Source organism: Miniopterus natalensis, chromosome 8 (genome assembly GCF_054644295.1).
Source record: "Miniopterus natalensis isolate mMinNat1 chromosome 8, mMinNat1.hap1, whole genome shotgun sequence".
Lineage (NCBI taxonomy): Eukaryota > Metazoa > Chordata > Mammalia > Chiroptera > Miniopteridae > Miniopterus > Miniopterus natalensis.
Genome location: NC_142088.1, coordinates 30,594,454 through 30,614,748, shown reverse-complemented (window position 1 = coordinate 30,614,748; position 20,295 = coordinate 30,594,454). Strand labels below are relative to the sequence as shown.

Genomic DNA, 20,295 nt, shown 5'->3' with positions numbered 1-20,295 from the left:
GGAATACATTTACATTAGGCATCCTGAACTAAAGGTGCTTACTAAACTGTAACAAAAATGCAAAGCTGATACAGGCAATGTAGTAATTACCTTTGCATCAAAATTAATTAAGAAAAGCCATGCCCAAAGCAATATGACAAGCTATGATATAATACCTGCCAAATACTTTTCTATATTTAGGGAAAAATTTAATGCAGATTTGGAAAATACATACACACAGTAATAGCAATTCTATTTTACATTTGCTACATCTCTAACTTTGTGATTTTTAACAAACAAGCTATAGTATTTTAAAACATAATGCAGATCATATTGTCCTTGCTTAATTTCTTCAGGAGCTTCCTAACTGCTTAAATTTAAAAATCCTTTCTAAAGGCCCAAGGCCTTCCTCCTAGACCTTGCACAGTTTTATCCCTTTGCCTGGCACTACCTTTTCTTCCCTAATCTCAGGTCCCCATAGCTCAGTATTATGGTTTGCTTAATTGCCACCTGCCCCCCACAATTCTTCTCTGACAACCTTATAAAGGTAGACTTCCTTTAACCAATTGATATGCTTCACAGAACTCTCTTTTTTAAAAAAAAAAATATATCTTTATTGATTTCAGAGAGAGGAAAGGAGAGGGAGAGAGAAACCAGGAACACCAATGATGAGAGAGTCATTGATCGAGCCCACAACCCGGGCATGTGCCCTGACCGGGAATCAAACCCCGATCGCCTGGATCCCAGGTTGATGCTCAACCGCTGAGCCACACCCGGCCGGGCCACAGAACTCTCTTAAAGAAGTCATTCATTCATTTATCCATTCATTTTTATTGTATGCAAGGTAATCAACAGTTACTAAAATGTGAATGAATAGGCAGAAATCACTGCCCTCATAAAATTTACTATGACTAGTATTAATTTACTTATTTTTATTTGCTTATTTTCTTATCTCCTCCATTAGTAAACTCCGTGAAGGTAAGGATTGGAGTGTCTTGTTCACTCTGGAACTGTATTTCTAAAGCTTGACACCATACTTTGCAGAGAACCAATATTCAACAAATAGTTGTTCAGTGGATGGATATAAATGAGTGAAACAATCAACCTAAATTACAGTTCACTAACTTAATTGCACCAGCATTAACTTTGTACTTTACAAAGATAAAATGAAAATATTTAAAATGCATTTGAAATTAGTTTATGAGAGAAATTATCATTTGTCAATGAATATACTCAAATGATAACACAAAACTACAGATGAAAATGATTTCAGCTTAGAATAAAGACATTAACCCAAATATTCATCTTCTGAGCTGTAGAAAGTTTTTCTTGGATAACATTCTTCTCACTGCTCTATGGAACACTTTGCTTCACATATTTAGTCTTTCATCACAGATGTTTGTCAAATGGAAAACTGCTTTCAGAGAATGACATCACATCCTGGGTTCTTTGTTATTCATAAGAAGAGCACAGAGTTTCTAATCTGTTTCCCCTTCATTAAAAGATTTTTATCATATAATACCTAGCTAATCAATAAAACATTGGTTTTATATACTATACTGGGCTACTAAAGACATTTTAACCAAGGAAAATATAAATCTCCTGCTTTAATATGCTTTTTGGCGGGACTGTTTAAAAAAAAAAAAAAAATTTGTACATCAAATAAGCACTGTTACTTTTAGATGAAAAACCACTTTGAAACCATGTGGTTCTATGATGAATATTTTAACAAAACACAACCTATATAGAAATGGACTTACATCCATAGTCCATTAAATGATTCCATTAAGTAAATAAATTAATTGTTCATTAAGCTTTATGATTGAAAAATAAATATCCAACCACAAGCACTAAATACCATTGGCTAAAAATGAGATATGCCATAAGTTCAATTAGCTTGTTTCTCTTTCCCACACCCTTGGGGAAAAAAGGGTTCATATGTTTTTACTCAGGAGTAAGTGAGTATGAGCCTAGTACCACATTGTGCAAAATATTGAAAATATATGTGTTCCATTCCCAAAAATATATATTATTATTGTGATGTAGATTTCAGTTGCATCAATTAAACAATTAGATATGTGGAAATAGAGAATATGAAGAAAAAACAATAAACAAGATGACATGCAATAATGTTGATTAAGTATCATTGAAACGTGTGACAGGCTTTTTTGGGGTGAGTTATCCTGTCTCCGCAGCTCCTTCAGGGTTGGAATAAAAAGACTGTGCTGATAGAAGGTCAGTTTCTTCCTGGAAGTTTAAGACAGCATGACCTCAGTCCAAGGGGAAAAGATATGGGCCACTGTAGTCCTTTCTTTAAGTGACAATGTTAAAAATTAGTTTTATACTCTGAGTAATCACTGGTCCTTTTCCCCTGAGAATTTATAATTAAATTTAAGATGATATGGAAAGTTAGTTGGAATGCTTTTAAATGGCAAGAAGATGAAAAGCCACATTCGCTGCTAAACCCTGCCTTCTCTTCCCCCGCGCAAGAATCCATGCACATCACAGGGGGCTCAGAAACTCAGTGAACTCTCATTGTTCACATCTAAATAAAAGACACGTACAAAGAAACACTGGGTAGAAAATACAGGGTGTCCTGCAGCTCTCGGCTTTGAACACGGCAGCTGTGCACCTTATGATTAGGTTGACCCTTCTGTTGTCTACATAGATGTTTATTTAAATGAAAAGAAAAGTAACATAGAAAGCAAAATTGCAGCCAATTTGCAGTAAAGTTTTCATGACATAATTATTTTATGAATAGCAACATTATAAAAAAATAACTAAATAGGAATTTGCATATGACATTCTGAGAAATTCAATACTGTCTTCCTGGTTCTTCTACGCAAATCATAAAACTAGCCTAAGCTGCCATTAACCTTTATCTAAGGCCTAAAAGTTTAAAAATATTATTGGTCTTAAAGTACATGGGTAAACAAATATTTTTTATAAAATCTGAAGAAGAATTCTAAAACTGCAATATTGTGACACTTGTATTTTTGCTATTTATGTTTCTTTAACTTTCCTAAAATTGAGGAGGGCTGGTACATATCTAATAGTACTGCTGTTATTTTGTAATCTCCCATGGTGGTGTAACTTCTAAAAATTTTATCTTCCAAGCTACAGGATTCTTTTATCCTTACCAAATGTTCTAAGAAATTGAACCGATCCATGGTGAGATCATTACCACAAATGCCTTGGCACTGGTATCTTAGAAAGAAAAGATGTATTTTATCTGACCACATTTTATTTGAGAGTAACTCACTTGTCCTATGTTTCTCACAGATTTGTGTTCTCAAAAAAGTTTATGTGCTTTTAAATTTAGTTGTAAGAATTCAGTTCTTAATCACTAGATGGCAGACCAAATCTATCATCTTATAACACAATTAGAGACCAGTCATCAGAACTGCTGTTTGACAACAATGGGCCAAGCCATGGGTCTACATTCTTTTATATAATTACCCTCGTGCAAAAAAAAAAAAAAAAAAAAAAAGGACCTTCACAGAAATGACCATATTGAAACCTTTGACTGTCAGGAGAGATGTGATTCTATTTGCATATTAAATTATTAGGGTCTACCTAAGGAATTTGAAAAATATATAATATAGAAGTCCCTAAGCCTATGCTGGACATTCCCTACACATTAACCAAAGTTCTTCCTTGCAGAAATAGAGTGCCCATGTGTCACAAAAATTTTAAATCTCCTATTTAGACAAGTGTTGGTTCAGGTCATTTTTCTCCACTGGACAGTGAGCTCCTTGGGAGCCAGACATGTGTTCGTCTCAATAACCCTCACACTCAGTGTCATATAATCAGTCTTTGATAAATATAGTTGCTGCATGGATGAATATGTGAGTGAAGGAAGGAAGGAGCTCCTTCCCTGATGTACTTATTTTAAAAATAGCACATGAAGCTCTCTTTCCTCCCTCCTCAAACTGCCCAGAGAAGATGTGCACTTAGGAAACCTGTTTTGAATGAAAGGAAAATGGGTCATTTGGTGATTCTTGCCAAGTGTGCCCCTGATGTCTAGACCTCTATGTGGCCAGAAAGGAAAAAGATGTGTCAGTCACAGCAGCTCATATTTTGGAACAATTTTCAGAACGTTATAGCAGCCCTTCAGCCTTCCTGACCCAGCTGGCCTCAGTCCCTTCTGGGGTTGTGAAGGTCTGAGCCAACAGTATTTAAAATTTCTCTGACTGTAAGAGTCTTGGTTGGGGCTAGAAGCACAGCATTGTCAGCTGGTGTCCTCATAAAGTGGGCCGAGAATGCTTTATGGGACAAAGGAGGCAGCAACAGAGCAGCTCCACTTGTCCCTCTGGACCAAACCACAGACGCCGCCTTTACCGATGCACAGCATGGCCCCAGATGCTGGATTCAGTTCCAGAGACTCTTCCAAAGAAACCCCTCCCTTCCTTCTGTTTATCATCATAAGGGAGAGACAAAGAGGTTAGAGTATTCAGTTCTTCCTTTAGACCCTTCTGAGTAAATGCCAATAATTCCACATTCATCATTTCTCTTTCCATTTCTAATCCCGAACTTTGAAAAATTAGATACATATGAAGCCACCAAGAATAGTTGAGTGGGATCAGTCGCATATTTTGACAATATTTTTCCACCTCAGCCTCAAGGTCTGTGAGCTAATTCACTGATGTGCTTATTTTAAGAGGGTGGGTGGGTGGGGGAGTACGGAGCAAGCTGTGGAATTCTGCATCTTTTGTCCTTCAACCCACCTACAGACTTTCGCTTTCCAATGAGCCCTCCAAATCTTTTTAGGATGGTTATTCAAATTATTACTTTTTTGGTGTTTTCCTCCTCTCTTGTATAGCACCAACTGAGCAACAATAAGCATTTAATGATTATTTGAGCCAAATTAAATTGCTATTGCACTAAGGACAGTCATAGTTTATATTCTAAATATAATAACAATTAATTTTGAAAACATATCGTGAAACCTGGGAGAGTAAAAAGAAGACAACTCACACACAGTATTTCAGTGAAGCATACAAATAAAATGAGATTGGATAAACTGTCTACAAAGGTGGTTAGCTTTTGCAGCAAGCCCATCAAACATTTCTCAGTTCAGATGCAAAGCCTTTTCAGTTAACTAGTAAAACTGCTGTTTTAACTTAAATGGGAAAAATAAAAAGGAAAATATCCCATATTAGGGACTAAAGTTTCTTTCCATGTAACACTGAGGAATCTACACAAGTGTGGCCAAAACATGAAACTAAAATTACACATGATGCACATGCAATGCTCATCTACAACTTTGTCTGGAAAACCAACTCTCAGTCTGCTAATACATTTGACATAGATTTTTTTCCCCCTCCAAAAACATGGCCAAACTATTGAATAGCTGTAAAAACACCACAAAGAGAATGTGGCCTGCCTTATACTGAATATGCTAGAAATTTCACTAGTCATTTCTATAGCACACCCAAGTCTTACTTTCTAATGCTATTCCTCAGTGAATAAAGTAAGCATCTGTGCTATGCCAATGTGTCTGCCTACTTAAATGCACACATTGTTCTGAGTGTTTTGAATGAAGTCTGTCTCCTTAATGTCCCCCCGTAATTAGATTGCTTGAGCTAAAGTGGAGAAACCAAAATCTTCCTAGGTATTTCTCTTTTAAATGAGTGGTAAGACACTTTTAGAATCAATTCAACTCTATCTTACGATTTTTTGGCAGCTACATCTTGTGTTCTTTCTCTGTCTTCCCTGATACAGAAGCATATGTAGGCCTCTAGAGAAACTACAGACTTTGTAGTAGGTCCAATCCTCCTAATTCAGCCTCTGTTGGTTTGTTCTTTATCACTGCCCTTGTCCTGACCAAACTGAAATTTATTTTGCAATGATCTCAACATTCCACAGTTCTTGATGTCTTTTTGATCACATTCATTTTACTACCAAAGATTCTAAAATATTCTGAAGTGTCTAAAGGCAGCCTGAAGGGGTTGCTCTGGAGCTCACTTCTGGAGGCAGGTGGGCACTAGTGCTTTCATCCTGAAGGAATAATTCCTAAGTTTACCCACCTGGATATATTCAGAGACTTGACCCCATAATACCCGATTTTGTCCTGAACTACCTAGGTTTTATTAATGTCTATTTTGTAGCTATTATAAGTGTGATTTCACTGAAGAACAGAAATAAAAATAGGTTTTACCCTTGTTTCTGGCATTCCCTACCAAATCACTTCCAGAGCAGGGAACAGACTCCTTAAAATAAGACTAAAACCATTTCAAAATTGAAACCCTTCTCTTCAGCTTCATGTTCAGCTTACTTCTGTAATACACATTAATGACTATATAGAATCCACCTCATGCATTGTAGTTTTAAGCCTCAATATGTTCCAGATCTCAACACCAGAAAAATGCCACAGTAATATTCACAAAGAGAGAACCTGCTGCCTTTACTGGGAAGCTCAATTAATAACCTTCTAGATGCACAGCAAAGCCATTCATTGGGAAATTTTTGTGCTTATAGAGGGAACAATAGACAAGAAAAATTAAGGTAGAAGCGGGAGGAGGAGACAGGGGAGGAGAGGAGAGGAGTCAGGAAGACCAACAGCCAAGGCAATCATTTCTTCTCCCAAACATCTTTACTACATCCAGAAGGAAGATCTGCAAGTTCCTTTTGTAAGATATGGAACTAAATATATGAATAACCCATGGACACACACAATAGTGTGATGAAAGCCTGGGGCAGGGAGTAGGTGTGGAGTGGAAGGGGTCAATGGGGAAAAAGGGGGACATCTGTAATACTTTCAACAATAAAGATAATTTTTTTAAAAATCTGAAAATAAAGACTATTAAAATTCCCTTGGGACATAAAAAGATACAGAACTAAACTAGGAATATTTCATTATTCTATGGTTGGGTAAGAAAAAATACAAAAAAATATAATGTAATCTAAGACTTTGACCTATAAATTCTTGTGCTTCTGAGAAGTAAGTTTCCTTTAATAAGTAAACAAATGGAAACCAAATTAAGATACTCTTACGTAGAGGAAATGTGAACATGGAAAGCCTTACTGGAATTTCAAAAGCTTTAAAGTATTAATAATTATTCAATACTATTCCTTTTAATTTTATTTAAATTCTGAGTTTTATCACTACTGTTTAATTCATATTTTAATTTCTTAAAAATGATGACTATAAAGAAAATATCTATAGAAAGACAAGTACCATATGATTTCACGCATATGTGGAATTTAATGAACTGAATCACCAAGCAAAATAGGAACAGACTCATAGATAGAGAGCAGGCAGACAGCTCTGGTGGGGGGTTGGGGAGGTGGGTGTGGAAGGATTAAGAAAAAAATTTTAAAAAGGGAGAGAACTCATGACCATGGACAACAGTATGGTGGTTGTGTGTGGGGAGGGGTGAAAGAGAGCATAGAGGGGATAAATGGTGATGAAAAAATAAAGTAAAATAAGATAGTAAAAATATAAAGGAAAACTGTTACTTTCTTAAAATATAGGTGAGAAGGTTTAAAATTTTCAAAAAATTTTAAATTATTTGCTCAATCCCAAATAGGTATGGAACGCTTATTTTTATGCTAAACATAGTGGTTCACGGGTGTTGAGATGAGAGGAGGAAAATGTAGAACATCTGCTAACCTGTGGAATATAAAATTTAGATTAGACAAAAAGACAGATTAATAGGTTGTTTGCTTTAGTAGAGGAAAATAGTGCCTCAGTTTCTCTACTTAATATACAGAAAGAGATAAAAAATTAGTCTTAACTTTTGGGGGCAAAATAAAATATTCTAGGGTATCATAAATAAAGTTGCCTTAAATTGCTGCTGAAAGTAATCCAAATAAATTAGTCAATCTGGCAAGAGAAATGGAGGCATTATTTAATCCATTTAGTCAATATTTATTTATACAGCAAATTTTATTGAATACTTGTCTAGTGCAAGAGCATACTTTGGATCATGAAATGAGACATTTGGAGTCCAGCTTTCTTGCCAAAAACAATCAAAATATACAGAGGTTGCAATATGTAATGAAACTGTCTTGTAGAAGAAAAAATAAGTGTACACATATATGCAGTTCATTCTGGAAAATCTGCATACACATTGAAATTTTAGAAAGTCAATTCCATTTTCTCATTAACTATGTGAGTCCCAGGCCCTTTTGAATTATTGGTCCCTATTCTGGAAATCTTCCTCTGTGTTTTGAGCAGTATTTGCCTAATACTATTTATTTTAATTAACTAGAACTAATTCTCAGGAACATCAACTTGAGGATTTTCTAGAATCCAAAACAAAAACAACCTTCAATCACTGCAGGAAAGAAAAGTTATATTTATAAAAGCAGACTTCAAATAAGCTAGAAGTGAAAGAAATACAGAATTCCAAAGGCATTAAATCAAGCATAGATTGATCACCTATCTGACTGTCCTTCAGTGACCTATTTGGTAATAAAATGTATTTCAAACTCTAGGACAGTCTGACTATATATAAGTGAGAAAACAGACACCCACAAATGCACACCATCCAAAAAAATCCCCCCAGTACAGCAGCCTTAGAGCTAAGGCCATAGTTTCAAGGTCCCTGTGTGTGTTTTAGGCTTCCTTGAACATTTTTGTCTTCCAATAGCTTTGGTATCAAGAATAATTTCAAATTATAAAGAAATTTGAAGCAAACACCCAAATGACATAATGTATGCCCTGGCCAGTGGGGCTCAGTTGGTTGGAGTATCATCAGTGCAATTCCCGGTCAGGGCACATACCCAGGTTGTGGGTTTGACTCCTGGCCAGGGTGTATTCGGGAGGCAACCAATCCATGTTCCTCTCACACTGATGTTTCTCTCTCTCTTTCCCTCAACCTCCCTCTCTCTCTCTAAAAATATCAGTAAAAACATGTCCTCAGGTGAGAATTTAAAAAATAACATCATGTATGCCTTTTGATAATATAATTTACTTATTTAACAACTATTTATTATCTGTCTGTTACTTTTCCAAGCATTGGGAATACAGGGGCCACCCCACCCTTAAGAAGCCCACAGACTAGTGAGAAAACCAGTCCAGCAACAGACTAGTTGAACATAGTTTTTTAAGTATAAAACTAGAAGCAAACCAAGTTGTTGTGGGACTACTTAAGAAAGGCAGTTCGCTTAGGCTGGAGAAGTTTATGTAAGAGAAGTCAAGAGTTCTGTGATTCAAGTTTGGTAATTTCCTTATTTATTTTTCTTTAATTTAATACTTTTTTCGTGTGTGTGTGTGTGTGTGTGTGTGTGTGTGTTTTAGGTGAAAAAACTAAAATCCAAAGTGGTTTCTTCCAAAAATTCATTTCCAAGCTGGATAATGTTGTCACTCCTGGCCTTTGCTGGTAACTGGCAATGGACTCCTCCTCTCTGCCAACTGGCTAGGAAGATCTGAAGGAGTATGGGCACTTCCCCTCACTTACTACTTCCTATTTTCCTTTCTTTGTCATTTCTTCTCTTGCCTGAGGATAAAACAACAGCACTCTTGTTTCTAATCCTCCCAGTGCCTCCATAGTAGTTGCCTTAGAGGGGAATGGGTGTGCCAGCCAACAGTGCCAGGGCACTCCACACAGCAACATGGGAGGAACCAGTTGCCACTGATGACTAAGCCTGGCAACACTGTGATGAATTATAAATGAGTTTTTCCAGATCCAGTTCCACAGCCATTTGGAAATTCAGCAAAACCAAATTTAAATATCATTTTTCAAATTTAGATGCAGAATTCTGTATTATACTGGCTTGACATTTTAGGAAGTCAAAAATAGTTGTATCATAAAATGTCTAGTTTGAAAGACAATGAGATTCATCCATGCATGCTAGTTTATAGTTTAGAAAACAGTGTGAATTAAGGTATCAAATACCTGTGCTAGAAGTTCACTCATTTTATACTTAGTAAATCCATTCATATTCATTTTCAGATTACTTAAGTATTTATCAAGAGTCTACTCTATATTTGACTACACCTCATGCCAGAGAGATGCAAAAGTAAAAGACACACAAGGTACTCCTGAAGAGCTTTTAATTGAGAAAATAAGAAGGAAGCTTATAAAAGTATTTGTTTTTAACAAATATTTACTAAGGGGTATATAAAGTATCTGCTATCCAGTTATTTCTCCAATGACCACAATTAGTCAAGGTAATAAATTGTTTATGTAAGATACTAGGTTTGAGGAATTATGTATAATAAATAAGAAAAGATGGGATCACTATGAACTAAACATCTGAAGGGGGTGAGTAGAAGTGAGTTCTAAAGTAGGCACTGAAAAATGCAAGGTATTTGAGGTGGTGGAGGTATGGAAAACTGCCTGGGAAGGGAGCAGGAACCACCTTCAAGAGTCATGGAAAGAAGGGCAAATATGCCATATCAGGAGTGAAGAAAGGGGGATAAATCCATGAAACACCAAATAGAAAATATGCAGGGTTTGATTGACTATGGTTGGGATAAGGTATTACAAAAATTAACAAACAACTTCAGAGGTAAATGAATGAATGAGGTAACATCTATTGGATACAATTATGGATTAAATCATGTCCCCCCAAAAGATATGTTGACGTTATTTGGAAATAAGTCCTCTGAAGATAAAATGACTTCAGATGAGAGACACTGAGAGACCCAAACACATGTGATGGAGGCAAAGACTGAAGTGCTGCAGCTGCAAACCAAGGAAAGTCAGGGAATGCTGGCAACCACCAAAAGTTAGGAAGGATTCTCCCCCTAGAGGTCTCAGAGAGAGCACAGTGCTGCCAACACCTTGATTTTGGACTTATAGCTTCCAGAATTGCAAGACAATACATTTCTGTTGTTATAAGCCACCCATTTTGTCATGCTTTGTTATGCAACAGCCATAGATAATTAACACAGGTCTCTACAGGATACAAGATTGGTCTAGAAACTGAATGAAATAGAAATTTGGAAAGATACATAAATTTCATTGGAAAAATTATGAATCTTATTTAAGGCACATTGGGATGGATATTAAGGAAGAACAAACTATTATAAATATTAATAGCTACTATTTATTGTGCTATAAGGGCTATGTTAAATGCCTTATGAAAATTCCATACTTAATCCTTACATCCACCCTGGTAGAAGCTTGGAGTCAATCAAAATCACAAAGTTAGTGAGCGGCAGAGCCAATATTTGAACAACCACACACTCTTAACTACAACAATCTAAGTTAGACAGTTGGGCTGCCACTTTAGATAAATGATAATGGGGAGACAAGTTTGTGTGTATTATATTTAAAATTCACACTCTAAATGTAAATTTTGAATAAATGAGAGTAGCAAACTGGCAGCCCATAGGAAGGAGGAAAAGCAAGAGGGGTCTGGATTAACTTGAAAGAAAAGAGAGTAAAGCATGGTGTACCTTAGAGATAGGAAACAGGAGAGATTATGATGGGTGTTGTTGTTTTTTCAATGAATTTGTTATCAAAGGGAAGCAAGCAAAACATACTAAGAATGTGAACTCCATTCTTTCTTTCTATTCAGCTCCCAGCTCTAAATGGTCAGGTTTTCATTTCCTGATGCTATGCATATGTAGCCACCAAATGTTACCATTCTAATATCCTGTGAAATTTCCCCTAGCTATCCTGAGGCTTCACAGGATACCGATGGGAAAAAACTGTCTCCATGACACAAATAAGCCTTCAGGAGTTTGGATGAGAATGGAGAGTAAATGACTTAATACCAACTATTATTCAGTTCTTTAGATTGGTTTACAGGGCACAGGAAATGAAATTTTCCCCAGAGAATTCGCTTGCATTATACAAATATGACTCCCCTAATAGCAAACAATATACTGTATTCTATCTACTTTATTTAGACTAAAGAGGTGATGCTGAAAAAGCCATTAGGAAAAAATTCAATAAAACTCAACACTGAAAAATATGACTTAAATCATATCACCAACCACCTGTTTTTAAAATTACCTCCTATTCAAGTCTTCATTTCCTTTCATTTTTCTGAAGTGTAAACTAGACTTCACCAAAATTCTTACTGTGTTTTTTTTAAATTTAATCTTTTGTGAAGAGTTTTGAAAATAAAAACTTCCTCCAACAACCAAGCTACAACTTTAATTTTTTCCTGTTTTAGTAAGCGATTCAGTCGCAATCAATTTGACTGGCAATAACCATTAGAAATAAAATCATAAAATAAATGTGATTGCTTATTTTGTTTTATAATAATAAAAGAGTGATCTAACAAAAAAATTTAAACCTGATCCATTTGCATACTTATTTAATGAAAGATAACTGGGTGAATCTGCACATTCTTATGATGTTAATGGAACAGCAGAGTTTGAGTTACTTAATTGAACTTTATCAGCTAAATATCAAACTTAAAGGCTGATGGGATTTATCGTGAGCTCAGCTAAACTCTTCATGACTGAAGCATATTAGCAAATAAGATGACAAGGTGGACTGGGTAAAAAGGAAACTTAAAGTGCCTATGTCTCCACCAATAGAAATTCCTCAGGAGCTGTAGAGGTTCAGCCATAGGGGAATAAGGCCTAGGCCGTGCACAGCATCTGAACTGCTAACCAGAGGAGCACATTTAGAGGCATTATTTTCTGCCCACCCACATCTACCAATGACTTCTTTGGGAGTTAGGAATTCTAAAGCATACACAAACTTGTTCTCCATATGTGGAGCAAATTGTATGTACACCAGAATTCACTTATCCCACATTATTCTACCTCAACTTGTAAAATTAGAGTAAGTTTTTTTATCCCTTATGGGCCCCCAGGCTTTGGATTCCTTTAACTGTCTATAAAGCGAGTAAAGAGTTTACCCAGAACTTACAGGACTATGAAATAGGCAGTGGTAACCCTCTCCCAGCCATGACTTTATGCTACTTCAGCCTATGTATGATGAATTAAAAAAACTACTTTTTAGAGTATTCTAAAGATGCCAGAAACTTAAAAATTGATCTTAAATGGAACTTGACTATATTTAAAATTATTTGGGGTTAATTTAGCTTTGTAATCATTCAGTTTGTCGATCTTAAGAGTTAAATAATTTAAAATATTAGTAAAGGAAAAAGTCAATGTGACAATAAAGTATCAAGATGTATATTATTTAACAGTATATGTAGATTCTTTACAATGGTAATATTTTGTGTAATGGAAAAAGACCGGCAAATTTCCCTCAGTTATCATTACTAACACCAAATTAATATTTCCTATTTTAATAATATTCTTAATACCTAAGTTTTTTTATTATTTAAAAAGTGCTTTTCTTTCCTAATATTTAAAACACATTTATAAAATTTTATTTCTTTTCATGTCATTAAACAGGGGTGAATTTCAAGAAAAGCCATATGGTATTTAGAGCACATCAAGTGGAACATTCTGCAGAATTTCTTAAGAGGAAAAGGAAATCAGCTCTTTGGCAATTATATTAAAATGTCAAAAAGTCCTAAAACTCAGGGAAAATAAGTTATGTTTCTTAGTAAAGCAAATAAAATACAGATGCTCCTCGACTTAAATAAACCCATTGTAAGTTGAAAATGTCTTAAGTACTAAATACATTTAGTACACCTAGCTGGCCAAACATCGTAGCTTAATGTAGCCTACCTTAAACATGCTCAGGACACAATATCCAAAAACACTACCAAGACAGTACACTGCAGAGTGTTCCTTATTTTTTTTGTTTTAAATATATCTTTATTGATTTCAGAGAGAGGAAAGGAGAGGGAGAGAGAGAGGCAGAAACATCAATGATGAGAGAGTCAGTGATCGAGCCCGCAACCCGGGCATGTGCCCTGACCGGGAATCGAACCCCGATCGCCTGGATCCCAGGTCGACGCTCAACCGCTGAGCCACGGCCGGCCGGGCGAGTGATCCTTATTTACCCTCCTGATGGTGTGCCTGACTTGGAGCTGTGGCTCACTGCCGCTGCCCAGCATCAGGGAGAATATCATATTGCATATAGCCCAGGAAAAGATCGATGCGTATCACTCGCATACCATGTTAAAGTCGAAAAATCGTAAGTCAAACCATGTAATTCAGGGACCGACTACAATGTAAATCAAATAGAATTTCCACTACAGAGGTAGCATTGTAATAAAAAAAAATGCATTCCAAACTAAGGGCCTAACTCCAGCAATAACAAAAATGACCATATTTTTTTAAACGAAAGTATACAACCCAGTGTGCTATGTAGGAGCCTTGTAAAGGTCTTGGAAGAGTAAGGGAACAAATTGGGGTCTCCAAAGAAATATCTACAGAAATACTCCAAGAAATGCTAAGGCCCTGAGCAGAGAGAATATGATATGTATCCATCCAACAAATATTGAGCACCTACTACATGCCATTTCCTAGGTACTAGAACTAAACAAAACAAAGACACCTTTCTAATTTCAAGTAGCTATAGCCCAGTGAGGGAGACAGTCAGAGAATCAAGCAACTGAAGTACATAAGTAGTACCTTGATGAAAATAAATACAGGATGCTAAGGGAGGACACAAGCATTGTTGAAGGCATTTTGAAGGAGAAATACGTTAGTCTTTTTGGTGGAAGAGGTGTGTCAGTGAGGTTTGAGAAAGTAGAATTTATCCAGGAGCTATATGTAATTTGCTATGGCTGGAAGAAAGAGTGGGAAAGAAAAGACACAGAAGAGGAAAGAGGAACGGAGTGGTGGGTAAAGGGGCAGGGCTGGAAGAATGGCAGCCTCAGGGGTCTCAGCACAGATTTTTGGTGCACTTCAGGCCTCTTTCTTTGGCTCCACCTTCATAGTAAGTAGGACTCTGTCAGCTCAAATCAAGAGAATGAGGAATCGGGACCGAGAAGGCAAACTTGTAGCTCTGACTGGTAAGCCTTAAGATATATTTTGACTCTTAACCTAGTCACCAGGAGCCCCTAAAAGGCAAAGTGATGCAGGGGGGTTGGAAACAGAGGAGTTGAGGAACCTTAAGCTTTTTGTTTTATTTTGATTTTTGAGCTCTGGCACGGAAAATTACTTGTTATGAAACCTTTGGCAAATAACTTTTTTGGTTCCCAATTTTTTTATCTAAAAAATAAGAGTAATACACACCACCCCAAAGGATGTTTTGAGAATCAAATAGATGTGAAAGTGCTTTGAAATATTGACATATGTTATTCAAACACAACTGTTATTTAGCATAAGGTTCCCAGGCTTCTCTTGTCTGCCTCAACCCCATTTTCATGTATAGCAAAAGCAAATTCATGCTCAAGAGCTCTCTCCCCCTTATAGGGACCTATCACAATCTATAATAGGGTGAGGGAGGACAGAGAAAGCATGTATTGCATTATATTGGCAGAAATCCATTTGTATAGAGCTAAGAACAGTGGAGGAATCCTGTTTCTCCCACAAAACACCTTCAGGTCAAGTATTTCACAATCATGTTTCTGATCTGTCTACACAAATAACATCACAAAACAGAGTGCACTCAGATTTCAAGAACAGCACTGGTAACACATAGGGAAAATGGAAAAGATGATTTCTGTAGGGTAACAGGAATTTTTCTGAGTTAGCATATGAGACTGGACAAAGCCACTGCAGCAATTAGTCGGGCCTGTTAATGTCACAATATCTGAGCTACCTCCCCCCCAATACACCTGTGCTTAATATAATCACAGTCGGAAAGATTTTTGAGGCCAATTATATGGAACCTTGACAAGAGAATTGTTAAGCTGTGGCAGAATATGACCATATTTAATTATATTTCAGTTCTTTCATTCAAAGATTTCACTCAAAATTAGTCCCTTAAAAATTGTGTTTTCCATGACTTTAAACGTGTATTCCTCAAATCAAGGAGTTTCTTTTTTAAAAAAAAATTTTTACGTTTCAGATTTGATTTTGTTTTAAATTGGTGCTTCTCAAATCTAGCTTTGAAATCAGAATCGCTCGAAGAATTTTTTTAAATATAAATTCCTAGACCCTACCTTTTATGATTCTGATTTGCTTTGCAACTGGAAGTCTGGTTTTTTTTTTAAAAGCTTCTCTAGTATTATGATGCCAGATTTGGGAGTTATCGCTGTAGTCATCACAAGTATTTCCATGATGCACTACTTTCTTTAAGTGGAAGAAACAAGAAAACTATTGTTCCTTAGGATGAGCCACACCCACTTGCCTTTCCTGCCTATGTCCAGTTGTTAGAGAATATAGATTTTTGTTCCTTCCTTGTAACAACAGCTAAGTTCTATTCCCTTCCACAGGAAAATTTACCACTAAGAACTACCACAAACCTAAAATCTCACTCAATAATCATCTTTCTAAAAGTGTAAACACTCTTAAATTAAAATCACTTAAATCATTATGACCCTTCTGTGTTTTTGTAATAAATCTCCCTGAACAAGTATTCAGTTTAGATCAGTACAGTGAGATTCTGTTGTGAATATAAGATGTTGCAAAGCTCCCCCCAGAACCTGGTGTGCCTTTATGGTCCACTGGTGAGTTGTATCACTAGGTAGAATTCACAAACCAAAAAAAACTCTCAAGAAAAACATTTCACAGGGAGAATTTAACAAGAAAAAACAACACCTACCTTACAGAAAACAGATGGCTAGCATTACTAAAGCTGGAAGGTTGCAAGCTGTGCCCTCGGCTTGCTTTTTGTGCTTTTATAAACTGGCAGGGAAAATCTCTTATGTTTTTCCAAAAGAGGCCCAGTCCATAAATAATTTGCTAAAGAAATCTGGAAATCCATATTCTGAATATGAGATGTGTACAATGATTAAAAAATGACTTTTTAGTTCCTTTTATTTTGAGACAATTCTGAGATATTCCTTAAATATGCAAAACTAGATAAAGAGAAAACAGTGTGAACAAAATAATAGTTTATATGTCAAATATTGATTTTGTTTTCATCTTTTAAAATCCCCCTCTTCTCTTTCACATGCAAAAACTATTAGGTGATATTAATGTTCATAAATTACCTATTAAATTTCAAAATCATAGTACATGGCCCAGGTAATTATTTTCAAGTTAGGAATCAAAGAGTGACTTAATGGTATATTATGTGCATTCATTCAAAGTTTACCTATGCTAAGATTTAGGGGAAGAGTTTGGATTATAATTTAGCCATTTATTAAATAATCATATTATACAGCTACATCATAGATGAGAGTATGCTGGGAGGCTTATAGTAATGGAAAGTTCATGCCCTCATGTGCCATGAATGCTTTAGTTGTTTTAAACTGTACTCTTTTAGTGACTCTGTCTATAGTAGTTATGAATTTTATGACCATAACCAACCTTGAAGCAAAGAAAAATGAAAGAAATGATCAGTTAACTAAAGTAAGATGTCTGTATTGAGATATTCTAGAGATCATCTTGGAGACAGAAATAAATGCTTTTCCCTTTTTATATTCCTTCAGTTCAATTTGACAAAAATGTATTTTCTGCCTTCTCTGTGCCAGACACTTCCCTGGACACTGGTGACAGACTGATGGACAACACATTCCTGAATACTTTCACTTCTGAATTAAAACAGTTTCACCTGGTTTTGCACAAGCATTTTCCTTCCTCTAGTAACTCATGGAAAGATGACAGTATTTTGTAGGTAGAATCTCTGTGTGTCCTTTTGGACAATTTACTCTAAACCCTGTTAATCACAAAGCTATTGTGAGAAGGGATTCAGTGAAAATAATGTTTGACTTTTTACTTATAGAAATAATTGAAAAAAGATTAAATTTTGATTTGGAATTTCTTTAACAAATCATTTACTCATTCAATAACTATTAATTGAGCACATAATATGTGCTCCATTTTAAAAGGTTGCTTACATCTATAAAATGTTGATCATGTCCATCCCTAATTTTTTGCTTTACTACCTCCTAGATTACACTCTCCTCTGAGGCAGGGTATTTCTTGTTGTGTTCATAAACCACATTCTTAACATCTAGCAGGGGAGACATAGTGGGTGTTCATTGTAGTTGCACGAAGTGAAAGGAAAGGAAGAAAAGCAAATCAGAGGATTGCTACCATATTTACATAAAGCCACTTTGACTCTAAAAAGATTTCAACCTTTCTATCACCTCTTATATAGGGATAAGTGTTTATTTCATTGTATAGGTAAAGAAATATTCAGAAGATAAACCTACATTCCTATCTTTTGCACAAGTAACTGTGAAATATGAATCCACAGTTTCATCCTAGTTTTTAAATCCTAAGGCATATTAAAAAGCTCAGTATATTTCATTTTCATTCATTAAATACATATTTATGTTGAGAACCTACTATATCTTTGGCACAAAACTAGTGTTAGGAATGTAACTGTTCCTCAAGGAGCTTACACGCTAGCGGAGGGAAACAGAAAATAACCAAATAAATACATAATCTTATAAGACATTGAACAGTGATAAGTGTTATGAAGAAAACTGCAATAAGGTCAAGTCAGAGTGCTAGGGGAGAAGGAAATTAAATGGAGAGGGAAGAATGGGGCCAATTTTAATAAACAGGGATGATCTCACAGGGAAAGTAGGATATGAGCAGAGATCTGAAAGAAATAGTATTTTTAAACAACCATTCTTATTAGGAAACATATCATCTTTAAGTAGAGTTATCATTAAAAGCAATTTTAAGTTCTTTCTTGGGTTTTAGGAAATTACTCTGACAATTAAGTATATTGTAAAGTTCATATAATGGGACATTTTGCCAATGTGATTTAACAGCAAATAAAACACAAAGCATCAAAAATATTCATTTCTGCCCTAAAACTGTTTGTGCTATTTGAAAAATGTCATGAAAATGTCAGAATCATTCAATGAGAGAAAAAAATTAACTTTTGCTTAAAGAATTCTCAGCTGAAAAAAATTGTTTAATGAATTAGATTGTCTTACAACACCAAGACAGATAGTATTAGGACACGTTATTGGACAAAATAGAGTTGGACTTTAAGAGTCAGAGGTTGGCTGTGAGCTGCTGTTGGGACTGAAGGCAGCTGTAAGCACTGTGCTTAATTCATAGGGAAAGGCATGTGTCACAAACAGGTGGATTTCTGTTGAACAGAAACAGTAACAACTAGGCTTAAAGGTCACTAATAAGACAGCCTGTCTAGACCTGGGGGAAGGAAAATATGATGATTCTTCATGCAATTTGGCTTCAAGAGAACACACTGATGATACCCTGCTTTGCACCAAAAGGTGAAAATCTAGCAATTCTAATGAAATGTGAATTTAAGAACTGAATTGACAAAAGACTCAACTACAATTCAACTAGTTATACCGTCCCTCCAAGATATCTTCATTATATATGTAAAAATTTCAGCTAAATTCACCTCTTATACTTGGTAAAACAAACTAAAGGAGAAAGGGCGACATTCTATACGCTAATCAACAATTACATATTTCTCCAAATTACATTTAAATATTTTAAACAAAATAATTCTATGTAATATAAATGGTAAAATATAAATACTAATTTTTGGGTTAATTCAGAAGATAATAGATTTTGATTATAAAGTATTTAACTTATCTACTGAGGTTCATAATTTGATAGACTATATTAAAATGTCTGTTATTTGAACAATTAAGTCCTTGAAATGAATGGACATGTGATTAAACATGCTCATGGCAAGGTTCTCTGACCTCAAGAGGCCAGACTAGCCACGTTTTACATCTATTTTTATGATATGTAATCATGGCCTACTTTTTAGAGACATAAGTAGAAGTTTCCTACCACATCAACATTCCAGAATAACAGTATCATTTTGGTACAGACAACTTCAGAACATCAGAGGAAAAAAGAGAACTTATTTTAGGAAAGGATATAAACCTGATTGCATATTTTTAAAAAATGCTTAAACATTTTGTTAATCAGATAAAATAAATTTTGTATGCTTAAGGAAAATAAATAAACAACTTTATTAGCTCTGGCTTCAAATATTAAGTAAAAATTAGCTTAACTTTCTAATAATTTGCCTGTACTTTTACTTAAACCAAATACCGTGAATCATTTTTAGAAAAGCATTATAGAACTGAAAAACAAAATGTGATTCAAATAATCAAATCACAACATATAGGAATAAAAGATGTATAATTTTAATTATCCATCTAATTTACTGTCAAAAATCAATTAAACAATATTAAGTATTCACCACCTATGAATGACTGGCTAGAAGCTTCAAGAATAATAACTGAGGAGATACTTAATTACTCAGAGATAGGGAGTTAAAGATGGGATGTGCTTGGGGAGCATTTTAGAATTTGGTTGGCCTCGTATCTAGGAAATAAGTGGAAGAAATGCTAGAAAGTGTCAGTTACCTCCAATCATAGAAATCCTGAACACTAACTGTGTTCTATTTAACTTGGTTGATTCTGATATGATAGCATTGAAGTCTTTCCTTCCGTTGAGCAGCAAATGAAAAAAGG

General features: G+C 35.3%; 1 long non-coding RNA gene across 2 annotated transcripts in view; it reads right to left on the bottom strand.

The window, feature by feature from the left end:
* Positions 1-20,295, bottom strand: part of LOC148092590 (uncharacterized) — a 201,691-nt gene that overhangs the window by 665 nt on the left and 180,731 nt on the right. The gene's annotated exons all lie outside the window — the stretch shown is intronic.